Source organism: Martes martes (assembly GCF_963455335.1).
Source record: "Martes martes genome assembly, chromosome: 14".
In the NCBI taxonomy this organism is placed as follows: Eukaryota; Metazoa; Chordata; class Mammalia; order Carnivora; family Mustelidae; genus Martes; species Martes martes.
This window is the reverse complement of record NC_137902.1, coordinates 46,739,851-46,765,879: the sequence shown is the minus strand read 5'-3', so window position 1 is coordinate 46,765,879 and position 26,029 is coordinate 46,739,851.

The window sequence follows — 26,029 nt, the reverse complement described above, 5'->3', positions numbered from 1 at the left end:
AAATAAGAAGATTAGATGAAAAGAAATATAAATGGCAGTTCCAATATAATTCCCAGTGGATGATCTCACATCTCTGTTTGTGGACCATGGTCGAGGAGAAGCACCATCCTACAGAACTTCCTGTGATGTGGGAATTGTTCATTCTGGGCTGCTCACAGATTGAGTCTTTAAAATGTGTCTGGTGAGGGTGCCTGGGTGGTTCAGTTGGTTAGGCGACTGCCTTCGGCTCAGGTCATGATCCCAGGGTCCTGGAATCGAGCCCCGCATCAGGGTCCCTGCTCAGTAGGGAGCCTGTTTATCCCTCTCCTTCTGCTGCTTGTGGTCTCTCTGTCAAATAAATAAATAAAATCTTAAAAAAAATAAAATAAAATGTGTCTGGTGAGACTGAGGAACTAAATTTTCAATTTTCTTTAAAATGTGAAGAGTTGGGCCCCTGGGTGGCTCAGTGGGTTAGGCCTCTGCCTTCAGCTCAGGTCAGGATCTCAGGGTCCCGGGATAGAGACCTGTGTTGGGTTCTCTGCTCAGCGGGGAGCCTGCTTCCCCCTCTCTCTCTACCTGCTTCTCTGGCCTATGTGTGATCTCGCTCTGTCAAGTCAATAAACAAAATCTTTAAAAAAAAATGTGAAGAGTTGAAATGGCTGTTGCCTGTTACACGGTGTAGCTCTAGAGAAAGCAAAGTTTTGCTAAGGATATAGAACCTGAGGCAAATAGGACTTTGTCCCTGTCCTTGACTTCTACATTCATTTTACCTCCAGACTCTAAACTTTAGCCCGGTTTGATTCAAAATAATGACATGCTTTCTCCATTGAGAGTCTATCCGGCTTCCTCCTGAATTCCAGGCTGCTTAATGAACTCTGCCCATCTCTGCTTACTTCACTCCTGCTGGGATGTTACCTTCCAAGTTTATATCTTTGTTGTCCTTGGCTTCAACCTTGCCATCTGATAGTCACTGGCTGCAGATACTGCCACCCTCACTACCTCTCTACCAACTCCACGAGGCTGTCCTCAGACCCCACTTATTAGGACAATGCTGTCCCCAGATCATCCAAATCTTCAGAAATCAATCCTATAACATTTAGGGTATCAGCCCCAGGATGCTGGCTGTGTTGTGAATTTGCTCTGCTTTTCCAAACACTCCCGGGAGCTTAACTAAAGAAGCAGTCTTATCATCCAGCCTCATCTTAAACTATTGTTTGAGGCCAATATGTCCTATTAAATGGCTGCAAGAAGCCCTCCTAAGAGAGGGCTTCTGTGTTTAATATTGGATTAAGTAATCCTTCTAGATCTCTGCTTGCATCTCAAGAGAAGAACGGAGTTAAATATGCAAAAATTGCTTAAGAGTTTCTTGGAGGAAAGATAATGTGAAAACATCAGGTTTAAGCAGGACAGCTGCCTCAGGCAGTATGAAAATTCTCCAGGCTGCTGCCCGTCCAAAGGAAGCCTTACCAGAAGGACATGGAGATTGGAGAAGGTCATCAAGAGCATCCCAACAGGAAGTGAATGGTAAATAGCTTCAAATAAGCAGCTTTGTCCCTGAAAGTTCTGTGCACATTTGGGTAAACTGCTCTAGATCAGGAGGTGTTTTATTCATAGTACATGGCTACATACATATGTGTTTCCGGCTGGTGATCCAGCTGGTGATCCAGGAGACCCACATACAGCAAACAAGACCAAGGCTCCTGAATCCAGCTGGGACTTGCCCATCTAGAGAGCAGGTGTGGCATCAAAGGTAAAGTTCAGCAATCTCTTCCCGACATTTATACAAACCTAGCAAGACTGTTGCAATATTAAAGACAAAGTCTCAGCAAAAATATTAAAAATAATCTTGAACAATAAAGAGTTCTAGTGAGAAGAGTCATGGATAAAACAAATATTAAAAAAAAGAAATTTATAAACAAAAGAAAAAAGGTCATGGTATCATAAAACAGCAAATTAATAACTAGGAAACAGAAGATGTGAATTACAAAAGAAGAGAGACCAACTAATTAGAAAACAACACAAAGAGGGCACCTGGGTGGCTCAGTCCATTAATCCTCTGTCTTGGCTCAAGTCATGATCCAGGGCTTCCTGGAATCTAGCAGCTGCAGGCTTCCTGCTCAGCCGGGAGACTGCCTCTCCCTCTCCCTCTGCCGCTCCCCCTGCTTGTGTTCTCTCTCTCTCTCAAATAAATAGATAAAATCTAAAAAAATAAGAAAACAGTGAAAAGAATAGAATTGAATAACATGTAAAAGAATTGGTTTTAAATAAATCAGTACAATAGAGAAATGTTTAGTTAAAAAATATTGAGAATGAGAAAGTAATTCACAAGAGAATGTTATATAAAGTAGGATAATTATGTTTTAATATCTTGGTAAAACGAACAGCATTGAAAGGACATAAAAATAACTATCACCGACTTAAAAAAGAATGGATATTAATAGATGCTGAACTATAAAATAAACTGAAAAAAAAAAGACTAGAAATATCTTTAAAAATTTGGCCTAAGATAGTTTTAAACAGCGTACTTATAACCTTCAGGTAACAAATAATTCCTACAATGTTTAACAGTTCCTGCCATGAGAAGTTGAGAAGTCTTTCCTTTCCTTTCCTTCCCTTTCCTCTTTCTTTCTTTCTTTTAAGAGAGTGAGCATGTATGAGCAGGTGCGGGGGAGGAGTAAAGGGAGAGGAAGAAAGAAAAATCTTTTTTTTTTCATTCAGTTTTTATTTATTTTTTTATTATTCACAAATAATGTATTATTTGTCCCAAGGGTACAGGTCTGTGAATCGTCAGGCTTACACATTTCACAGCACTAACCATAGCACATACCCTCCCCAATGTCTATCATCCAGCCACCGTTTTCCTACCCCCCAGCAACCCTCAGTTTGTTTCCTGAGATTAAGAGTCGCTTATGGTTTAATCTCCCTCCCTGGTCCCATCTTGCTTCATTTTTCCTTCCCTTCCCCCCACAACCCCCTACCCTGCCTCTCAAATTCCTCATATCAGAGAGATCATATGATAATTGTCTGAGAATGAGAATCTTAAGCTGGCTCCATGTTCAGTGTGGAGCCTGATCAGGGGCTTGATCTCACAACCCTGAGATCATGGCCTGAGTCAAAATCAAGAGTCACACGTTTAACCAACTGAGGCACGCAAGTGCCCATTTTTAAAAGTATTTTTAGTCACACCAATTATAGCTTTTCTGGACTAGAAAGTGGTGAAAGATCATGACCACCTGTGCCTTTAGGATCACCTAAACCACCACGTCAAAACAAAGACAGAGAAGCTACTGTCAGCGTCCGGGAAGCACAGATCATATTTTTAGGGCAGGTGGAGAATGAAGACACCCTGAAAATGACGTAGATGTATATTACCATCACAAAAATTCTGAATAAAACAAAGGTGAACAGGACATATTTCAAAGAGCTTTGGGTAAAAGCAAGATTAAATAGATGTAAGAAAAAGCATGAGCCCCAAAATAATGTGTATCAATTAAAATTGATGTAGCTGCATTAAAATACATCATCGTGTACAAAATCTGACCTATTGTACTTAAAACAAAGAATTTATAACAATTTTAAGAAGGTAAGCAGCTATAGGAAGTTCTAGAAAGATATGCCTAAAATGATAAAACATTAATTATAATAGAGTAAATACATTTTTAAAGCACGTATAAGCAATAATAAAGCAGGGCTTCTAAGATTAATGTCTATGCCTTCCCTATTGAACTTAGTGGCATAAAAGCAACAAGTATTTGGGGGATTTTTTTTGCAGATTCTGAGATCAGGAATCCCAAGGCATAACAGGGTTGGATGACTTGCCTGCACTCCATAATGTCTGGGACATTTGCTGGGAAGACCTGAATGGCTCAACGGCCTTCACATGCCTGGGGCAGATGCATCACCTGAAAGCTCCTTCACTTCCACCTGCAGAGCAGATTGAAAGACCAGACTAAATTGGGACTACTCGGGTGGGCCTGTAAGTGATCTTTCTATTTGGTTCAGACTTCTTCCAGTAGGATTGTTGGATTATGAGAGGGAGAGTGCCAAAAAGAACCATTTTGAGAATGTGGCAGAAGCTACATGGCTTTTTATGATGTAGTTTAGAAGATGATATCAGGGCGCCTGGGTGGCTCAGTCATTAAGCGATCCCAGGGTCCTGGGATGGAGCCCTATGGTGGGCTCCCTGCTCAGAGGGAAGTCTGCCTCTCCATCTCCCTCTGCCCTCCGCCGTCACTTGTGCATGCATGTACATATGCTCTCTCTCTCTCTCTCTTTCAAGTAAATAAATAAAATCTTTGAAAAAGTAAAGAAGTAACATAGTATCATTTCTATCAAATTCTATTGCTTGAAACAGTGGAAAGTCCATCAAGATTCAAAGGGAGTGATGTATGCGCCATTTCCCATTGAGACCTTTTCTAAACCTCTGTAAAAACAGACCATATGGAATCCAAAGCTGGAAGCATTAAACAGGACAAAGTCAATTATTTTATTTACCTCAGAGTACCATTGACAATAAAGCTATAACTTTTGAGAATCTCTAGGTGTTCCAAAATTATATCAAAATATGTAATGCAGAACACTTTCCCAAATTTTTCTAATTAAGTTTCAAAAAATATAAAATATAAATATAAAAGATTTAAATTCCATACAAATGAAGTTTAACCTGACATATTTAATTAAGCATTATACGCACTAGGAAAAATGCACACTTTTCTCTGTATCAGTTGATAATTTCAAGATTAACATATGTTAGGCCATAAAGGAAATGTCAATAAAATCTTCAAAGCATAAATTGTCCAGGCCATTTTCTCTGCTTCTAGACTTCTGGTAATAAGACTAAAAATAAATAGAAAAAAAAAATAAATGTTTAACTAACATTGAAAAGCAATAACACAGTAATTAAAAAATCTTCTAAATATCATGTGTCAAAGAGGAAATCAAAACTGCAATTACAGGCTCTTTACTAATTAGAGAAAAATGATAACAACACATAGCAAAATGTAGGGATACAGCTAGCTCTGAACTCAGATGAAAATAGTATACATTTATTATACATTATACACTTAATTCCTATCCACTGGTGTTCTGGAAGGAAAGTTCCAATATTACTCTAATTCTATCTATCTATCTATCTATCTATCTATCATCTATCTATCTATTCAGCATTTATTCTTTGCTTTCGTCTGTGGGTGTTACAGTTGGTGCATAGTGGAAGTCATCTCAATGTTTTTTAAAAGAACATCAACTTAAATAGGACATTGCTTCAATAAATTTTGAAACTTCATATAATTGTGCACAGCCATTATATAAACATGGAGACATGTTTATGCTATAATAAGCAAAAAAAAAAAAAAAAAAAGAGAGAGAGAAAGAGAGAGAGAGACTTCAAGGATAGAAAACAAGACTTTGCTTGAATGTAGGAAACCTAGAAGGACATAGCAGACAGAATGGCAGTATCTATTCCATCCTTCCTTTCTTCTTTTGCCAGAGTCCTTCTTTTTTTTTCCAGGTAGTTTATCCACCAATAGCAATGTACTTCACGGACTTAAGCACAATCATCTCACTTCACTTTCTAGTGATTTCTTTGGGGTTGATGCGTGACTCAATTCTGATAAATAAATGAGAGAGTACCTAGAGGTTTTAGAAAATGTTTTCTTTGTCTTTAAACGAATGAAAGAATCCCTCATCTTTAATTCAACCCTTTTGTGCTTGCATGTTATGTTAGAAACCCCTGTAGCTACTTTGCAACTCTGAGGAGAGCCAAGCCAATGTGTTGAAGATTGCCAGAGAAGAGGAACAGTATCTACTTCGAATCAGTGAATATATCAGTTTGGGAGGTGCTGTCTTCTCTTGGACCTCACTACATAAGATACTAACTCTTCCTTCTGTGTTAGCCCTTTGACTTGCTATAGCTTCTAATTTGCAGCTGAAGTCATTTTGTAGGATATATAGGATACACATCAAAAATGCTACTGGGACATGATTGTGTAAATTATTTTTCTTTCATTTTTTTCATGACTGAGGTTGGTTTTTTTTTTTTTTTTTGGTATAATGTTTACATTACTGGGTTTGCTGATATTTTTTTGTTGGAGACTTTTCTATTTTTCCTGAGATTTCTGCAACTCTTCAAGTCTTGGATCATTTCTCCATCCATTGTTGGAGGAGCAATAAAAGAACTGCCCCATTAGGTCAAATGTAGAAGAAGTTGACATCAAGTGCTATGTAACCTTGACATAATTATATATTATTTCACAATACATCCCAAGTGATCTTGTCCTCAGAATTGTGGAGGGTATAATGCACTGAGGGAAAGGAGACTTCTAACTGTATGTCCCACAAAGGAAAGAAATAGCTGGAGTTTTTCAAATGTCTGCAACAAAATAAGAAGAAAGAAAACGAATTGTAGATATTTAAATGGAGAAGTTATGGATAACAAGAGTGAAACATAATTCTTGGACATATTTCTCCAGCTCTTTTTGAAGATATAGGAGACAAAAATCAGAAGTCTTTATCCCTTATTCAGAGCAAAGGGACATATAATATTAGGAGGCATTAAGAAGTATTAAGGGAAAGTGACATAAATATCAACAAGTAATCTAAAATTTTAGATTACATGACTCCTTGAAACAACTGTTGAAATATTAATTTTGAGGGAACAAATCAAAACATATTATACCTGAAGGAAGTATAAAATATTAAATCAACATCAGTTTAATAAAAAGGAAAGAGTAGTAAGTGTAGAATTAAAAATAAGCAAAACAAAAAAAATCAAACAAAATAAATAAAATACCTTGAGTCAGGTCTCAGGTCCTTCATTAAGTATTAGGAGAACTTTGATATATGAATCAGATGTTTGTATCTGACTCAGTCATTCTATGCCTTACTTCCTGGTATGTGAAGTCATTTTCATAAGAAGGAAAGGAAATTTCTATGGGCCTCATAAACAAAGAAACCCAGAAATGAGGTTGAACCTGGAGAGGAGAGATTGTGATTGGGGTATCAGGACTCAGGGGGTTCTGTGGCCAGGACCCTAACAGGAAGTACTCCAAGTCAGGTGGGAATAATCAAGACCTGGAAGCATGGATGATAGGAATATGACCTGGAAATGCAGGGATCCAGATGTTTGGAGCTGGGGAACATCCGAAGCAGACAGAGCAGGAATTTCTGGATCAGCAAAAGGACAAGTCATTGAAATTTGAGGGTCTAAAGTGTTTCTGGGCTTGCAGAGCTCTTGGGGAAAGTCACAAAGGACCTGACTGCCAGTTGACCCAGGAACTTGGAGGCTCCCCACTGCCTCCCTGACCTGGCATGTGGGTTCTGTTTGCCTTTCCTGCTCCCAAAAGTTGCTCCAAGGATAGAGCCTTGAGATGGAAATGTAGTATTGAGGGTATCTGGACTGGGTATGTGACTGAAACCAGTTAAGTCCTGTGTTTAAATTTCTAAGATTCTGGTAGGTGAAGGAGGAAATCTACTCATCTTGCAACTGCCCAAAACAAGCTTCGTATGTAAAATCCCTTGCTTATTAAACTTGCCAATTGGGAGCAGCCCACCCCTTTTGTATCTCCCTGCCTTCTATTCAGATTATATCTGGGAAGCTCCTGAGAAGGTTGTAAACTAATGGGGTACCTTAGTGGTAGTCATTGGTGAGACCACTGTTTTTAGCTCTCTGTGGTTCAGGGCAAAGAAAACATGTTTCTGGTTTTGGGTCATGATTTTTGTGGAAATGTTGGAGTGTCAATTTTGTGTAGGTGCATTTATATACCCAAGAGTTTTCTTTTACTCTGTCTACAATGACAACAATATTCCAAAGAGAGACTAGCTTATCTCTCTGAGTCCCCCAGTGAGGGTAAAGCAGAGCAGATGTCCCAGAAAACATACAACAGACTTATAGTATGAAGGAGAAGTAAACTTTTTTTTTTTTTATTAAACCACTGAGAATTTTGGTTTGTTTCTGCAACATAATCTATTTTATGATTAAGCTAGATTGACCTGTACACCCTGTTCTACTGTTAGAAGTAGATCCACTGTAGAGGGTAAATTCTCCATGGAGATCCTCAGTTAGCAGCCAATAGGACTACAACAGATAACATGACATGACTGCATAAAGAACAACAAATGTATGAGAAGGCAAAGGACAGTTACAAGCAACAGAAACAAGCAAAAACAGAGTTAAATCCCCAGGGACTGTAGATACTAGAATTTCCACAGTTAAAATATAAAATTTTGGGGTATGAAAAGCTTAAGGAAATAAATAAAATTATGCAGGGAAAATCATCAGAAAAATAGACTTTAGGGGCACCTGGGTGGCTCAGTCATTAAACGTTTGCCTTCGGCTCAGGTCATGATCCCAGGGGTCCTGGGATCCAGCCCCACATTTGCTCAGCAGGAAGTCTGCTTCTCCCTCTCCCACTCCCCCTGCTTCTGTTTCCTCTCTCGCTGTGTCTCTCTCTGTTAAATAAATAAATAAAATCTTAAAAAAATAGATTTTAGTGGACAAATGGAAGGTTTAAATGTAAATAATATAATTAGTTAAAAAAAGTCCTGACTCAAGAGATTAAACAGTTACATATATGTATATATAATGTTACATTATTTATATATATTATTATTAACTATTAACATTATTATATTCTCTTATATACAATAGAGATATACATATACATATATATGTATGGAATTATATATATGAAATGTATCCTGAATGCAGCAAAGAGATCCAAATATAAGAGTACTAATAAAATTAGCACAGAGACATGGTAGATGGAATGACATTGGCATCCTCAAATTGAGAAGAGGTTTTACTTTGAAAATTACAAGTTTCAAATTTATCACAATTGTTGAGACTTTAGCCCAAGTTGGATAGTCAGAAAGAAACTTATGACTAAACACATAGTAGTGAAACCATGGAGGCAGAAGAAGTCCTGAAAGCAACCAAAAACACTTACAAAGATGAAGTTAGAATGATAGAATATTTCTGAGCAAAAATAAGGACGTGTTATTTAAACACTTATCCATTCAATAATTTTTAATTTAGTGTGTCTTTGTACTAGGCACTGCTATAACTTCCAAGTATATTGCAATGAGCAAAATTGATGAAGTCTCTGCTCTCATGGAACTCACATTCATATGTGGGCAAATAGAGTTAAATAAGTGAATGACATAATTTCTTTAAAAAAGATAATTTTATAATGTAAAAATGATATGTAGAAATAAAGTAAGAGTTAAAAAAATTTGTTGGTTGTTTTAGATATAGGGCCCTCAAAGATAAATTTATGGTGAAGTCACAGTTGAGCTAAACTCTCCAAAACCAAAGGGATCATGTAAATAAATGGAAGCAATCCTATAGGTCCTGAGTTAGGAATGAATGAGCACACAGAAAAAGCTATACAGAGAGAAAGCTGATAATGAAATAATATGACAGCAGTGATAGGGAAGACGTGAAGAAAGACTGGATCTTATTTTAATGTCAATGAAAAGAATTTGGAAGTTTTAAGAGGGGAAATAACATGAATGAGATTATATTTTCAAAAGGTCCATCTCTCCGCTATGTGGAAAATTGAATATAATCAATTACAGAAACTTGCTGGACTTTACTTTGGATTCCCCCCGCATACATTTTTTGCCACAAAGTCAAGGTTGGCTTGTCTACTTTAAGTAAGAGAATTAGGTAATCTAAACTGGCTTAATTTCAGAAGAGACCTATTTTTGGGGGCCCCAAATAATGAAAATTTCCAATATTTATTAGCTTTAGGATTGGTTTGATACAGGGAGTTAAACAACATCATTAAATCCCTGCACCTTCATCTTTCAGACAAGGTTTCACTATGTAATATGCATGATAGCTCTTGGCATCCTGCGATTTTGATCCTAATAGCATCTCAACCTTGACACCAAAATATTTCCTTCCTTCATAGCAATGGAATATCTTTGATGGGAAGAGCTCCCGTTTGCCTCTTTTTGATGACGTTTCTATTGCTTAACAATTCTTTGGTCTAAGGATTTGGACGCTCTGATTAATGAGACCAAAGTCACATTCCTACTGCTGTGCAGTTGGCAGGGGGTGAAGTTAGTCTTTTCTATATCACATAGCATGGTTACATCATAGGAGAGAGGATAACTCCTACTAGAGGAAGGTAGAGGAGTGTTTGCTGGGAAAGAAACAAATATCAACAGCGGAAAGTAAAAGGAAGTTTGCTTACTTCTTTAGTAAAATGAGTTCTCATGACCCCATGTTGTTTGGTCTTGGTAGAATCAATATGATGGTCAAGGGAATTTCTCATAGTGAAAATTAGTGTGATTTTCAAAATATTATTTCATTAGAAATAACCATTTAGCCTCATAAAGATGATGGGGTAGGAGGAGAACTTGGTATTTCTTCTGTATGGAGTCTCATACATTCTCTTATAGCACCAGCTTCACCAAAGAAAAGGAGAATACAAGGAGAGGCATCCGTGGATGCCAAAATCCAAAAAAAGGCCTCCAATGAAACTATTCCACAGGGCACTGAAATTAGCTTTTCATTGTTTTCCCAATTAAATCAACTCTTTCTCATTCAATAGCCCAGTTGTTTTTCTTTGGCCATCACCTAAACCCTCACTATTCCTGAGCAGTCAAGGGAGAGAGTTTCATTGAATTTACTGTAGAGATGAATGTGATGCTGACAGTTGTATAGACATATCATATGCTACAAGGAATATTTGGCTTTTGATATTATTTGCCAACATAATAAATGGTCATTAGATAGAGAATGAAGAGTCATTGAATAGAGAAAAAAATAGCTTCAGATTATTTATGTTAGGATCTCTGTACCACACCAGATGGGAATAAGTAGTATTAGAAATAAAAAAGATTAGAATTAGAAATTAGAAATAAAAAAGAAAATTAATACAAATTAATTTCTGTTCTGCATCATTTCATAGTCTATTTGAGCTTTTAAAAACTTGTTGGAGCTGCATCATTTGTAATTGGTGTGGAATAAAGCAGTGTCAAAAAGAAGGTAAAATGCCTTTTTTAAGAGGCTGGTACTGGCAATGTCAAAAAGGCATAATTTGTAATGCTTTGAAGCAAATTGTTTGGTTTTAGGTATAATTGAATTAGATTACAGTTGAATTCAGAGCTAATCATTTTTCTCTAGAAAAGAAGAATATTGCAGGATAATAAAATAAATCTACCCAGTGCTTTTTTCTTAGAGAATTTTAAATTCATTCATCATTGCTTTATTAGTGTATAAATTTTGTTTTAAAAATGGACATTTGTTGAAAGGTTAGATTATTGAGCCCATGCATTTATTTCCCTACTTCATGACTTCCCAATGGAAAATTACACAACAAAGGTAAATTGAACAAAATCTGTATCAAGACCAGAAATCAGGAAAGAGTCCTATCAACAAGATCATGAGAGCAGTTTTGATCTGTGCCCCACTTAAGGATGAACAACAGTAATGAACATGGAAAAGAAAACACTTTCTACATGGGAAATCACCACCATACTTCTGTCTTCACCATGGTTCCTATCTCATTTTTGACAGGACTAAAAACCACATCACACACTTCCAACTATCTCTGTCCTTAAAATTAGAGAAAATATTCTTGCTTTCCCTTTGTCCCCAAATCAAAATGTTAGATAATGAACAGCTTAATATAAAAAAGAACCTCTCTTAAATTTGGACATGCACATGCACAGACTTCCTTTAAGAGTTCAAATGAAATTTATACAATATATCAAAAGATGTAGTGATTCAATCAATGAGACATCTTGTAGGTAAACTGGCAAGCTCCCCTCTCACCACCAAAATAAGCTTGCTGTATGCTGCAGTAAACAAATAATAATGCTCAAATATTGACACTCTGGTGGTTTTAGCTTGAAGGACTTGTTAAATTTTTAAACTGCAAAGGGCAAAAGACTAGGAAGTTAGATGGAAAACCATTGAAAACCAGAGTAAAGTTTTTAGCAGTTTCCCAACACTGACAAAACCAAAGTTGAAGTTCAGGATATATAAGAAAGTGGGATTGTAATAAATTTCATAGGTTCTCAACTGGTTTCCCTGCAAGTCTTAACTCTAAAAGTAAGGGCAAAACAGCTATACATAGAAACTGAAAAACTCTGCAGTAAAGCTAGATGAGGAGCCTTTGACAAATTAGAATAGACGTTCCACCAGTTTCCCATGTCTGAGAACTCCAACATTGGAAGGTAGAATTTACAAGGAAGAGAATCCATAGCAAATTCCACAGAATTGGAAATCCTGAAGGTCTTTCCTACAGCAGCACAGTAAATAGTGTTTTATGAAAACTGCAGCCCAGCAGTTTCTGTTAGTTCCTGATTTGGTTAAGATGATTCTCCTTCTTTGATCTACCAGAAGAGTGAACTTCTCTAAATTATTATACCTTTTTACACAAAATATCTCGTTTAGGAAAAAACTAAGAGGCATCTTTTAAAAAAGGACCAAAAGAAGAAATAGAAAATAGATACATAGATCCACAGATTATTACAATTAGAGTTATAAATATGAATATGAAAATATTATTCTTAGTATGTACAAGAAATTTTTGACCATATTCAGAATTTTACCAGAGAATTGAAATTGATGTATTAAAGAAATTCTGGAAAGCATAGATTTGATTTATGTAATAATAGAAATTAAAATTATAATGCATGAGGTTGTCCATATGATAAAGACAGCATAAGGAGTTTAGAATATTTCCCTCCACAGAGAACAAAGACAAAATAAAACAAAATTATTAAAAGCAACCTTTTTAAGAAACATCCAAAGATAGGCAACAACTTGAAAAGTGTTTATTCATGGAAAATTGCTAGAGCATTGTATATGAGCAGTATTTATAACATTCTTCCCTGAGGACATTTTTGGAAGCGAGAGAATCATTGAAAGCCTGAGTATACCCTCCACACATTCCTCACTGACTACTAAACTATGTTAGGGAGACTAGCAAAATTTGGAAACCTCCTAAATTTGCAGTTTTGCTGCACCTTTTTTCCTTTATTTTTTCCTTTAAATTCAACTAGCCAACATGTAGTACATCATTAGTTTTTGATGTAGTGTTCAATGATTCATTCAGTATTTATATATAACACCCAGTGCTCATGATATCATGTGTTCTCCTTAATACCTGTCACAAGTTACCCCATCCCACCCACCTTCCTTTCCATAACCCTTAGTTTGTTTCCCGGAGGTTTGTCTCCCTCTCTGATTTCTTCCCATTCAGTTTTCCCTGCCTTCCCCTATGATCCTCTATGCTACTTCTTATATTCCACATATGAGTGAAACCATATGATAATTGCCTTTCTCTGACTGACTTATTTCACTTAGCATAATACCCTCCAGTTCCATCCATGTCAATGTAAATGGTAGGTATTTGAAATTTATGGTACTTTTTAATGTGCACCTTTAACCCACACAAGATCAGAGGACACAAAGTGATCTTACAGACTTCAGGTGTATGAGAATAATCTCTGCAAATCATTGATTGATAAAACACACAGGGGGAAGCCCCTAGATAGCAGGCCCAGATATATATAATCTCAAACAAAACAAAACAATACAATCTATGTTGAGATAGCATCAGCTCCACATAACAGGGGAAAGAAATTTCAGAGTTTGAGTCTATGCAAATTAATTACCTGCTAAAACAATAACAAAAAACAAGCCTCATAAGAACAAAATAAAATTTAGTATCTTTAAAATACATTATTTAAAATGTACAGTTTTGAATCACAAATTATTAGACATATGGAAACCAGGAAGAAAAACTCTCACCCAGGGTTTACATACCCTGTGAAACTTTGCTTCATAAGTGAAGGCAAATTTAAGGCAAAAAATAGATAAACAAAAATTATGAAAATTCATTGGTGGTGGACCGGGATTAGAGGAAAATGCTAAAGAAATTCCATCAAGCTGAAAATAAATGATGCAAGAGGATAATACAAATTTACAAAAGGAATAATAGACATCAGAAATGGTAAATACTTGGGAAATATGTAATTATATATGTGTATCATATGCACTGTTATATGTCATATGCACTTTCAAAAGAAATAAATGTTGAAAGGAAACTTTACCACACTATTTTGATGGGTTTACAGTATGTATAGATGCACTACATATAGCAATAATATTAAAAGGAGACACGGCACTATTCTTGTATAAAGTTTCTATAATTTATCAGAAGTAAGTATTAACTTGAAGTAGATTGTAATGAGTTAAAGATGATTATTGTAATTCCTAGACAACCATAATGCAAAGAAATAAGCTAAGAAGTTAATAAAGAAATAAGCTAAGAAGTCAGCAAAGAAAATAAGACGTTATACAAAATATATTTGTTTAACAAAAATATATTTATTTAACAAAAATAAATATATTTTGTTTAACACAAAAGACTGCAGTGAAGGAGGAACTAAGCATGAACACAAAAAACACACAGTAAAGAGGGGACTGAGGACAAACACACAAAAAAGAGACATGTAGAAGCAAATAGTAAAATGGTAGATTTAAGTCCGGTCATATGGATAGTCACATTAAATATGATTGAGTAAGCAATCTATCAAAAGGCAGAGACCATCAAATGCACAAAAACAAGATTTGATAACACGCTGTGAAAGAAAGATGCATTTTGAGCTCAAAACGCCAAAAAGTTTAAAGATAAAGGATATATATATATATATGTATGTGTGTGTGTGTGTGTGTATATATATATATATATATATATATATATGATACAAGAAATTTACATAAGACAGGTGAAGTTGTGGTATTAATATCAGCCTTAATCATCTAAGATGAGGACTATCAGAAATAAATAGGGATATTTCAAAATTATAAAACAGGTAGTACAACAGGAGGATATAACAGTTAATAGTGAATGTATTTATACTAAAAAACAGAACTACAAAATGCTTAAATCCAAAATTGAAAGGGTAAATAAATAAATAAAAAGTAGTTGGAATTTTCACTATTTTGTACTAAATTATGAATAGAAAAAATAGACAAAATAGGTAAGATACAGAAGACCTGAGCAGCACCATCAACCAACTTGACCTGATTTACATATGGAGACCCCACTACTCAACGAGAGCAAAATACATATTCTTTTCAAAAGCACATGAAAACATTCACCAGAATAGATAATATTCTTGCAATAAAATCAGTCTTAATCAATTTAAAACAACTGAAATAACATAGAGGGTATTTTCTAACCCCAACAGGATTAAGTTAGAAATCTAACAGAAAAAAAATCTGGAAAATCCCTAAATGTATAGAAATTGACATTGCACTGTTAAGTAATATGTTTCACACTTGAAATCACCCTAAAATGAGAAAATATTGAATTATGTAAAAATGTAAGCACAAAATGTGTGAGATACACCTAAAATAATGCTTACAGGAAAATTTATAGCCTTTTAAGTGATTTTATCAGAAAAAAGGAAACATATCAAAGCTCTGTGTCAATCTTTATGAATTAGAAAAATAAAAACAAATTAAACCCACAGCATCTAGAAGATAGGAAATAATGAAGATGAGAGTGGGTATCAGGATGTAGAACAAAGGTCAGATCACTTCTTCTATGAAGATCCACACAGTAAATATTTTAAACTTTAAGAACCTTGTAGTCTCCGTCACAGCTACTCAATTTTGCTGCTGAAATGCAAAATGTGCCATAGATAAAATATAAACAAATGGTCATGGTTTTGTTCGAATACAACTTTATTTAGAAAACAGACAGAAGGATGAATTTGTCCTTTACCTTTGAAGTTTGTTGACCCTGATATAGAATATAGAAAAAGAGTGGGAAAAAATGAATAGTCTAGAATTGGCCCTTTCCAAAGAACAAATATATTGATAAAACTTTAGCTAGATGGATTTAAGAGAGCAAGTGAGCGAGAGAATACAGTATCAAGATTGAAAGAGGAGTCAGTTTTACAGATTTTAAGGGATTAAAAGCATAACAAGGGGGAAATCTATGAATGTGTCAATAAATTTGACAATGAATGAAATGGACCAGTTGCTTGAAAAATACGAATTATCAAAACTAACTCAAGAAGTTATGGAACATCTCAACAAATCTAAATCAAGTAAGGAAGTTGAATTAGTAATTTAAAATATCTGACAAGAAAAATTCACGTCCAAGGGGATTCAGTAGTAAATACTATCAAACATTGAAAGGAGAAATAATACTGATTTTTAAAAAAGTTTGAGAAAATAAAGGAGGAAAAAACATTCACCAACTCATCACATGAGGCCAGTATTATGCTGATACTAAAGTCAATGTCATTCAAGAAACAAAATAAGATAACATCAAGGGGCACCTGGGTGGCACAGTCGATTAAGCATCTGACTCTTGGTTTTGGCTCAGGTCATGATCTCAGGGTTGTAGGCCCCAGCCCTGGTCAGGGGCTGTGCTCAATGCAGAGTATGCTTGAGATTCTATCTCCCTCTTCCTTTGTCCCTTCCCACTCCTGCTCTCTCTCTTTCAAATAAACAAATAAAATCTTTTAAAAAATTACAATAACATCAAAAGTCCTGTTAACCAGTATTCCTTATAAGTGTAGATCTAGTTTCTTTCTTTCTTTTTTTTTCTTAAGATTTTATTCATTGATTTGACAGGCAGAGACCACAAGTAGGTGAAGAGAGAGCGGGAAGCAGGCTCCCCACTGTGCAGAGAGCCGGATATGGGGCTGGATCCCAGGACCCTGAAATCATGACCTGAACCGAAGGCAGAGGCTTAACCCACTGAGCCACCCAGGCGCCCCTATAGATCTAGTTTCTTAATAAAACATTAAATAATTAACCAATTCAGCAGTATATATATAAAAAAATAATGCAACATAAGCAAGCTGGGTTTATCATTGAAATACAAGGTAATTATTGGGTTATATAAGGGTTTATCATTGAAATACAAGGTAGTTATAACATCTAAAAATCAGTTAATATTATACATCATATTAATAAAGGAATAAATTATATGACCTTAACATATGGGGAAAAAAAACATTTGACAGAACTCAAATTCAGGATAAAATCTTTCAGTGAGCCAGCAACAGAAAAGACATTCCTCAATCTGTTACAGGTATATATTCAAATCCTTAAGTTCATATTATATTTCATGGTGAAAGACTAATGTTTCAACCTGAGATTTTTAAAAGAAGCAAAAAATGCCAACTTTCAATAGTTCTTTCTAGAAATCTTCACCTTTCCCATTTGGTGGCTCTGTATCTCAGACCTGGAAGGTTTATTGTGCTCTGGTAACTAATTTTGTGCATAGCCAGAGTGAAAATGAACTTTATAGAGCATGTTACTATGAATTTTACCACTATACTGGTCACATAATTTTATATATATATATATATATATATATATATATATATCCCTCTTTTTTTTTTTTTTTTTTGGTAGGCATTCGATGGGTCTTTAATTGAGGAGCAATGATACACAGTGCTCTTTCCAGGGGAAGTTGTTTCAGGAATCTGACTCATTAGCACCCAAACAGTCACTCCCTCACTGGTAGACTTGCATTAACCAAGATCATGGACAGTGAGATCTAAACTAGAATGCCAGTTAATTTCTTTATTATGTTATATGACACTATCAAGGGATCAAAGCTCTCCTATCTTTTAGTTAACACTATATCTTCTTTGTCTTACATTTGGGAAAAATCAATGTTCTCAAAAGTTAAGTAATTTGCTTGAATTCATAGAAGATATTAGAGATGAAGCTAAGACTTGGATATAGCACTGTCTCCATTCCTGCATTTAGCAAGGAATTTTAGAATTTTCACAATGCAGAACATTTTAGTTGTTTTTATTTTATGTTGTTACTTAGGATTTATTAAAAATTTTATCCTTCTTAAAACAAATAACTGTCCAACTTAAAAAAATCTTATTTAATAAATGACCGTAGATTCTTTGAAACAATTCTTAGCAGCTCATAGGAAATATTGTTAATTGATACAAAGGCTATATTATTTAGTTCCTCAAGTAAGAAACATCTATATTATAGCACTGCACTATAAATTAGAAAGAATAGTTCTTTGGTGGTCATGGCTGCTAAGTTTATCTTCTATATTTCCACATTTTGTACTTCTGGGTATTATTCATGGATCCTTTGCTTTGTTTCTGCATAAGATTTATTATTCTCTAGGGAATATCCTACAGCTCTGATGCAGTTAACATGTTTCTCAGTGGATATACACTTACTATATCCCTACGGGTGCAAATAAAAATAGTCAAGTTTATTGCTTTGCAGATTATAGGGAGATTTAACATTTTATGCCTTGAACTTTATGATTCCATCCCATAAATATAACAGGAAATTTTTACCCTATGTTGCAGAAAAAAGTACATTTTGTTATTCCTTTTTCATATGCTAAATTACTGATTTCTATTAGTGAAGGGGCCCTTTCAGGATAACATTTTTTAAAAGACTAAGAGTCATACTTAAGCTACAGCCCTGTTTTGTAGAGACGTAATCCATGATCAAGGACTTAAAGTGGCTCATTCTCAGAGCCAATAAGGTCTGTACACTTCTTTTTTATTAACTAAATTCTGTGTAAGATTCCTCTTCACATTAAATTTTTTTAACACGCATGGAAATTTTGTGAGCTCTGTGTGTGTGTGTGTGTGTGTATTTTAAGGACATGCGATTTCTTTTATTTTTGAAAAATGGACTCCCAGTGATCCATTACCATTTATTGAAAAGATTGTTTTCATCTACCTCCACTTAACCACCCCCAATGATCTGCTGATCTGTTGGGTGATCTCTTCTTGCTGTGTTGTATGTATCTCTTTCAGGACTTTTCACTATCTTCTTCTTTTTTTTTTAACATCTTAATTTAATTTTAATTTTTTTCACTATCTTCTATCAGATTGGTTGATATCTGTCTTTACATTCCTAATATACTGCCTTAATTGCTATAGTTTGAGTGCTTCCAACATACGATTTTCTAAGAGTTTACTTGGCACATTACACTGCAAATAAAATTTAAATCAACTTTCCAAATTCCCTCAAGATGCCTGAGGTTTTTAGTGGGATTGCATTATACCTATATATCATGTGCATCAAAATGTAGATAAGGATGGATAGAGATGTAAATTTGGAAGATATTGACATATATATAATGTGTGCATGCACACACACATATATTTATAAATTAATTATTGCATACGGAATTCTATAAACAAGTAAAGAAATGAAAATCAGTTCACAAAGTAAGTATGAATCTATGAAACTCAATTTTGGTCAAATAAAGCAAGTAACAAAAAAAAACTCATACAGAATATTGCCATTCATATAATGTTCAAACCGGGATATATTAGCCGCATCATTTAGGCGGGCTACATGGCTGATAAAGTTATGGCAAAGGGAAAGCATTGTCACAAAAGTCTGGATTTGAGTCCCCAGTGAGGATCAAGAATTATAAGAAACATACAGATGAGTTTAATTATATTAAAAGTCAAGAATCTCAGAGGATACAGCCTATTAACTGAGAAGGGAAGTAAAGGAGAAGCCTGCCATGGAAATTAGAAAGTATTAGGTGGTTTCAGAAATACAAGCCAAATGGGGCATGCACGTTTGGAAATTCACAGAAGCAGAATACACGCACTGATTGAATGAGAGACAATTGTGGAACATCTCCAACAAGTGCCCTTCATTATTTCCCTTTCTTACTTAGGTGGGAACAGGAGTTAGTTTTCCCCGTCAAAACGCAGATTTTCTCTAAATGAATCGAAAAATCTTGTGTTCTGGTGTGTGCATGTGTGCATGTGTGCATGTGTGTCTGTGTGTGTGCACCCATTGGAGGATGAAAATGTGGATGTCTTCTGCTTGCCAATTCCTCAACCATGAATTCGGGAGAAAAGCCTAAAATTCAAAGCAACTTGTTTCCCTACACAGATTCCTATCAGCCTGCTCAACAAGAAGGAGGCCTATTGTGGAAAAGAGATCGGCTTACTCATCCAAAGGTAAAACAATTTTTTTAATTAAAAAAAATTAAAAATTGTGAGACAGCTGTTGCACCTGGTTCTTGGCTTCTAAACAAACAGTAAAGTAAGGATCATGTTGTATCTGTAGAAAATCAAGAATTCTGGAGGGTAGAAGTACAGACTGATGTACAAACTAAACTCAAGAAGAAAAGAGATATAAAAAAGGGAACCTTATAAAATTAATAATGTGATTACCAAAAGATCAAAAGAAGGTTGGAAAATAAAGTTAGATATTTGAAATAATATAAAATAAATATAAATAAATAAAGTTTATTTATAAAATAAATAATATTAAAAATTAATATAAAATAAAGAAACAGAGAAGGGAAAAATTAAGAGATACTTTAGACTATTTTTATATATCTCTGTATAGGAATCTGTAAGTTCAAAGATCACAAAATAGGGAAAAAGCAGAAAAAATGTAGGGGAAGAAGCAATCCCAGTACTTTGTTTTTTTGTTTTTCATTACATAACGAGCAATGTTAGTTTATAATTTTATAATTTTAGCATTTTGCATATAATTATATCATTTGGAAACATTGAGTACTGTATCTTTACCAATGCTTGAAGTTACCAATTTTTTTAATCTATTGGCTCAATCTTCTAGAATAATTTTAAATAATGATGGTGAATGTTAACTAAAATTTCCTTAAATATAAGCATATGTCATTGGCCATATATATATATACACACATATATATATGTATATATATATAGCTATTCTTTTTTCTTTTTCTTTTTTCTTTTTTCTAAGGAAGAATTCTTCCACATATAGTTTCCTAACAGCTTTTTGTTTTGACAAGGTTTATAAATCAGTAAGGGATGTTGAATCTTAGCAGATCTCTTAGCAGCATTTATAGTGCTGATTGTATGATTTTTCTTACTTTAGCATTTTGATGTGACAAATTATATTAATATATTTACTTTCATTGATTTGAATTCCTTGAATAAGACATTTTGGTTTACAGAATTTAATTTCATGAGCCAATCCAGATGCTGTTCTAAGTTGTGGAAGAATCTTACCTCTCTTGGAAGCTCCTGGAAATGTGTATACTTCTCTGTGGAGGCTGGCCAGCCAGAATCTGTATACAGGGAGTCTGCTCTCCTTCTGTCCTTCACCCTGCTTGTACTCTCTCTCTCTCTCAAATAAATAAAATCTTTAAAAAGAAGAAGAAAGAAAAAAGTGACCTAAACATTGGTCGATGCATGATTTTTCTTTTTCTTCTTTGTCATGATGCATTAATGGCAAATAAACTTTAAGAAATCTATTTTCCAGAGTTGTGGAAAGATGATCAAAATTTGTGTAGAGAGAAAGTATTGCTGTATTGCCTCCTTTTCTGAAAGACTTAATGAAGTTATGCGTATTGTAGACTGAAGAGAGAATGATTGCTAATGGAATGATCTTGAGGACTTAAAAGTTGGGCTATGTCGTGAAGGAATATTCCAGAGTAGAAAGGAAGGATGGAATTAACACAGAGATGGCAAAGCTAGCTCCACTAAGAGGGTTCATTTCATGATCATGGGCAGGAAGGACATATGTAACATTGTCAATAAGCAAATTTATGAAAATGGCATTATCTTGCTGAGTAAATACAGAAGTGAAATGTCTGATGTTTTCATATCATACTATTCATTTGAAAAATCTTTCTTCCATCCTCCTTACAGTTTTTGCTTTCCCAATGGAAAGAAGTTTTGGTTTAATTACTTTCCTCAAAATTAAAATTGAAAACAGTGTGAAGTGTAGAATGAACCTGAAGATTGCATTAGTCATTTGCACTTGCTTAAATATAGAATAAAATGGAATGAATGTAAGCTTTTATCAACCTGTCAGTTCTTTGCACTCAGCTTAATATGCATGAATAGACATACCCCCATGTATGTGAATAGACCTCTAAAATTAAGGTACTTCCATTTACACATTTTATTTGAAAGTATTCATATTTTTGTAAGCTGAGTCAGCAAGTTCATGGGCTCAGTAACTGTCATCTTACAGCCTCTTTTATCGCCTTAAAATCTGCTTTGGCTACTCATCATTTTAATGAGGCAGAGGTGATGGGTGGCAGAGGCTCAAATGAACAGGAAAATGATAGCTGGATTTTATCGAAGGGAAAAAATGGCCTTCATATGTACCCTGCTGATACCTTTTCCCCATCTTCACTTTTGTTTTCCTCAATTTTGGCTCTGAAAATATATACATGCGCTAATATATTCCAACTCATTAAAACACAGAAGGCTGTGTTTGTGATGCATTATTTTTGTAATTGCACTTATGTTTGTTAATTAAATCACTCACCTGCAGCAGGTTGGACTGGAAGAATTACAACAAATCAGGTTGTGTACCAAGCCACCACTTTCAGGAAAATAGTCACATTTAGAGATAACTAACAAAATCATTTTTGTTCTAATTTTTAAAAGTAAGGATAGCAATAAATGGGTATTCTTGATTTTTTTTTTTTAGTATGAACAGTTGAATGCGCAAGGGGCCCACCCGTACACTCCCTACTGAGTGGCCAAGTAATAGTATCTGGCCAGATCTGCTGGAAAGTGAGACTCAAATGGGAGCCAGCTCTCTGATCGAGATCTGAAAGGAGGACTCATCCATTACACAAGCAAAAAAAGAGTGAAGGGATAGATCCACATTCTGTCTGTTGACAAATAAGCAATTTATTTACTTATTTATTTTGGTGATCAGGAAAAACATATGGAAAGAAATAAAAACATATCTTAAAATAGATCCCTTTTAGTCATGTTTTAAAAACCATGTTGAAAAACAATGAACAAAAAAGAAAAGCTCCACAGATGATCTGATATGAAATATGTAAATAACTGATTAGTATTTTGAGATAAAATATAGGATATATTTTCACACAAATTACAGACTGCTGGCTGAGAATTGTAAAAATCCAAGCATAGAAGGCTTTATTTTTCTGCACTAGTAACTGTAAATACTTCCATAGAAAATTTAAATGTTTTTTGAAATAACTTAATAACATCTCGTATTAACTCATTACTGTGCCATCATGCTTGTCTTCTCTACTCATGTGTGCTGCATTCTTTAGATAAATGTCAGCTCCAAAAAAATTGAGACATTGAATCCACAAGTATTCAAGGAAATGAAAAGGTAATTAAATTTATATCTTTTTAAAGATTTAGAATAGGTATGTGTTGCAGTGTTAATAATTTAGTGAATAGTCACCGATAAATTTTAACTTTACAACTCATAGAGGAAAGTGATGTATGTTTAACAATTTTTCTTTTAAGACTGAAAATATACACCCTTTATTGCCTACACCTTACAACTTAATTTTACCACTAATACCTTTACTTAAACCTATATTTCACTTACAACTACATTTATATTCATGAGAAATAGTGACCAAGAGATAACAGATTCTTGGAGAATCTTGAAAGGTGGGAAAAGGAAGATCCAGAGAAAATGCAACTATGCCATGATTTCCACGATAAATTTCTATTAATGACCTAAAAGGAGCTCCTCGCATGTCACTGAAGAAGCAAAGATAGGTAGAGCCGCGACCTGGGCTAAAATATGATCCTAAGAACTTGAAAGTGAAATAACATTTGTGGAAAATATAAACTGCCACTTCATACTCTCCGGTGTATTTTACATAGAATATACTTATTATGCAAGCTATTTAATTACTCTTATAAACTACCTGAATGGGTCATTCATTTATGTAAAAACAAGGAAAAAATCTATCATCTTCGGTGAAAGTGTTTGAAAAGCAATACATGTTGTAGACATGAATCTCTTGATACTATCTTCATTTGGAGAAATAATTCTTTTGCAGGCACCATTTAATCTGCCTGACCTGCATCTATTCCTTATCTATGTGGATATATGTGTGTTCTGGTTCAGAAGGTGACTCATAAGAAATCAAAGACCGAGAAAACTGAAGTTTGCCGGAAGGATGAGCAGGAATGACTTTTATGTCCTACTGGAGGTTCAGTCATTAAAAGGAAATGAGTTGGATTTAGAGAGATTTTCCTGTACTGTGATGCTCATGCATCACATATGTTATCTAAGATGGAATGGCTTGGATTTTGACAAACATATTAATATTTGAATTTTTTTGGTTAGTTTGATTTTTGATATTTCTTTAGACTATCTTACCTACCAGATATTAGGCAACACACTTTATATTGACTGACTGACTTAATCATGACAACTACCATAAAATAGGGTTATTTTCAGTACCCTCCTTTTAAATATGAAAAATGGATATTTAATTAACTTTCTCTAGTTCCCACAGCTGGACAAGTGGATTACAAAACAGGATTCAAAACCAGACAGTCTGATTCTAGAACCTGTGCACACATATTCTATGTGGATTTATTTTTTCTGATTTGATTGGATTGTTGGAACTACAGAGCAAAACTACTCTCCATGCACAATCATGTCTCCACTAAAAGGAGGATATATGTTGTCAATCAGTTTAGAAAAGGGTAGATCTTACTATAAGAAACAAAGCCCAGTGAAACTGATGAAAATAGTTCAAGAAATAAACCATTTTTATTACAGAAATTTAAAAAATTTCCATGATATATAATATATATATATATGTGATATATATAATACAATATAACATAGCATAATATGCCCTCATGTACTCATTTTTCAGATTCAAATATTATCAACAGTCATCAATCTTGTTTCACCTACACCCTGATGCATTTCTCCCCAACCTACTACTGGAGTTTGTTTTTAGTTTTGTTTTTCTAAAGATTTTATTTATTTATTTGAGGGAAAGAGAAAGAGAGAGAGAGAGAGAGAGAGAGAACGAGTGGGGGAAGGGGCAGAAGGAGAGGGAGAAGGAGAAGCAGACTCTCTGCTGAATGTGGAGCCTGACTCAGGGCTAGATTCCAGGACACTGAGATTATGATCTGAGCCCAAGTCAGGTTCTTAACCAACTGAGCCTCCCAGGTGCCCCCCCACTGGATTTTTTTTTTTTTAAGATTTTATTTATTTATTTGACAGAGAGAGAGAGAGAGAGATCACAAGCAGGCAGAGAGACAGGCACAGAGAGAGAGGGAGGGAAGCAGGCTCCCTGCTAAACAGAGAGCCCAATGCAGGGCTCGATCCCAGGACCCTGAGATCATGACCTGAGCAAAGGCAGAGGCTTAACCCACTGAGCCACCCAGGCTCCCCTCCACTGGATTTTTAAATACAATTCCCAGTTGCCTCTTAATTTCCTCAATAAATACTTTAAGGGTGACTGGGTGGCTCAGCAGTTAAGCATCTGACTCAGTTGCAGCTCACGTCATGACCCCAGGGTTGTGAGATCAAGGTCTGCATCAGTCTCCATACTGGGCATGGAGCCTGCTTAAGATTCTCTTTTTCCGGGGCACCTGGTGGCTCAGTGTGTTAAAATCTCTACCTTTGGCTCAGGTCATGATCCCAGGGTCCTGGGATCGAGCCCCACATTGGGCTCTCTGTTCAGCGGGGAGCCTGCTTCCCTTCCTCTCTCTCTGCCTGCCTCTCTGCCTACTTGTAGTCTCTGCCTGTCAAATCAATAAATAAAATCTTAAAAAAAAAAAAGATTCTCTCTTTTCACCCTCACACCCCCATCCTTCCTTCACCCTCTATCTCCCTCTCAAGGGAGATGAATACATAAATACTTTAGTGTATGCCTCCATAATAAATATATATCTTCTTTTAAAAACACAAGAATATTACCATCAATATACCTGCTGTCATTAATAATTTCTTAATGACAGCCCTTATACACTCAGTTTTAAAATTTATCTCATTATTTCATTTAAAAAGTATTTGTGGTTTTTTTTCATATCTAGATGAAAACCCAAAGAAGAAATTTTTTTTCTTTGCCTTATTGTCTTTGATCTAGATTTCAAGAAGTGTAAGGATACTTGAGGACATTCATGGGCTGTGGAAGTAAAATGTTCTCTAGCCAATCAAGACACTTTGTAGCCCGGACAGGAAAAGACTTGCATGGCTTTCAGGAAACAGTTGACATCAAAAGGAGTCCTGTCTGGTAGCTAATTATTAGTGAACTACTGTGAGCAATCGTATCCTACTGTTCCT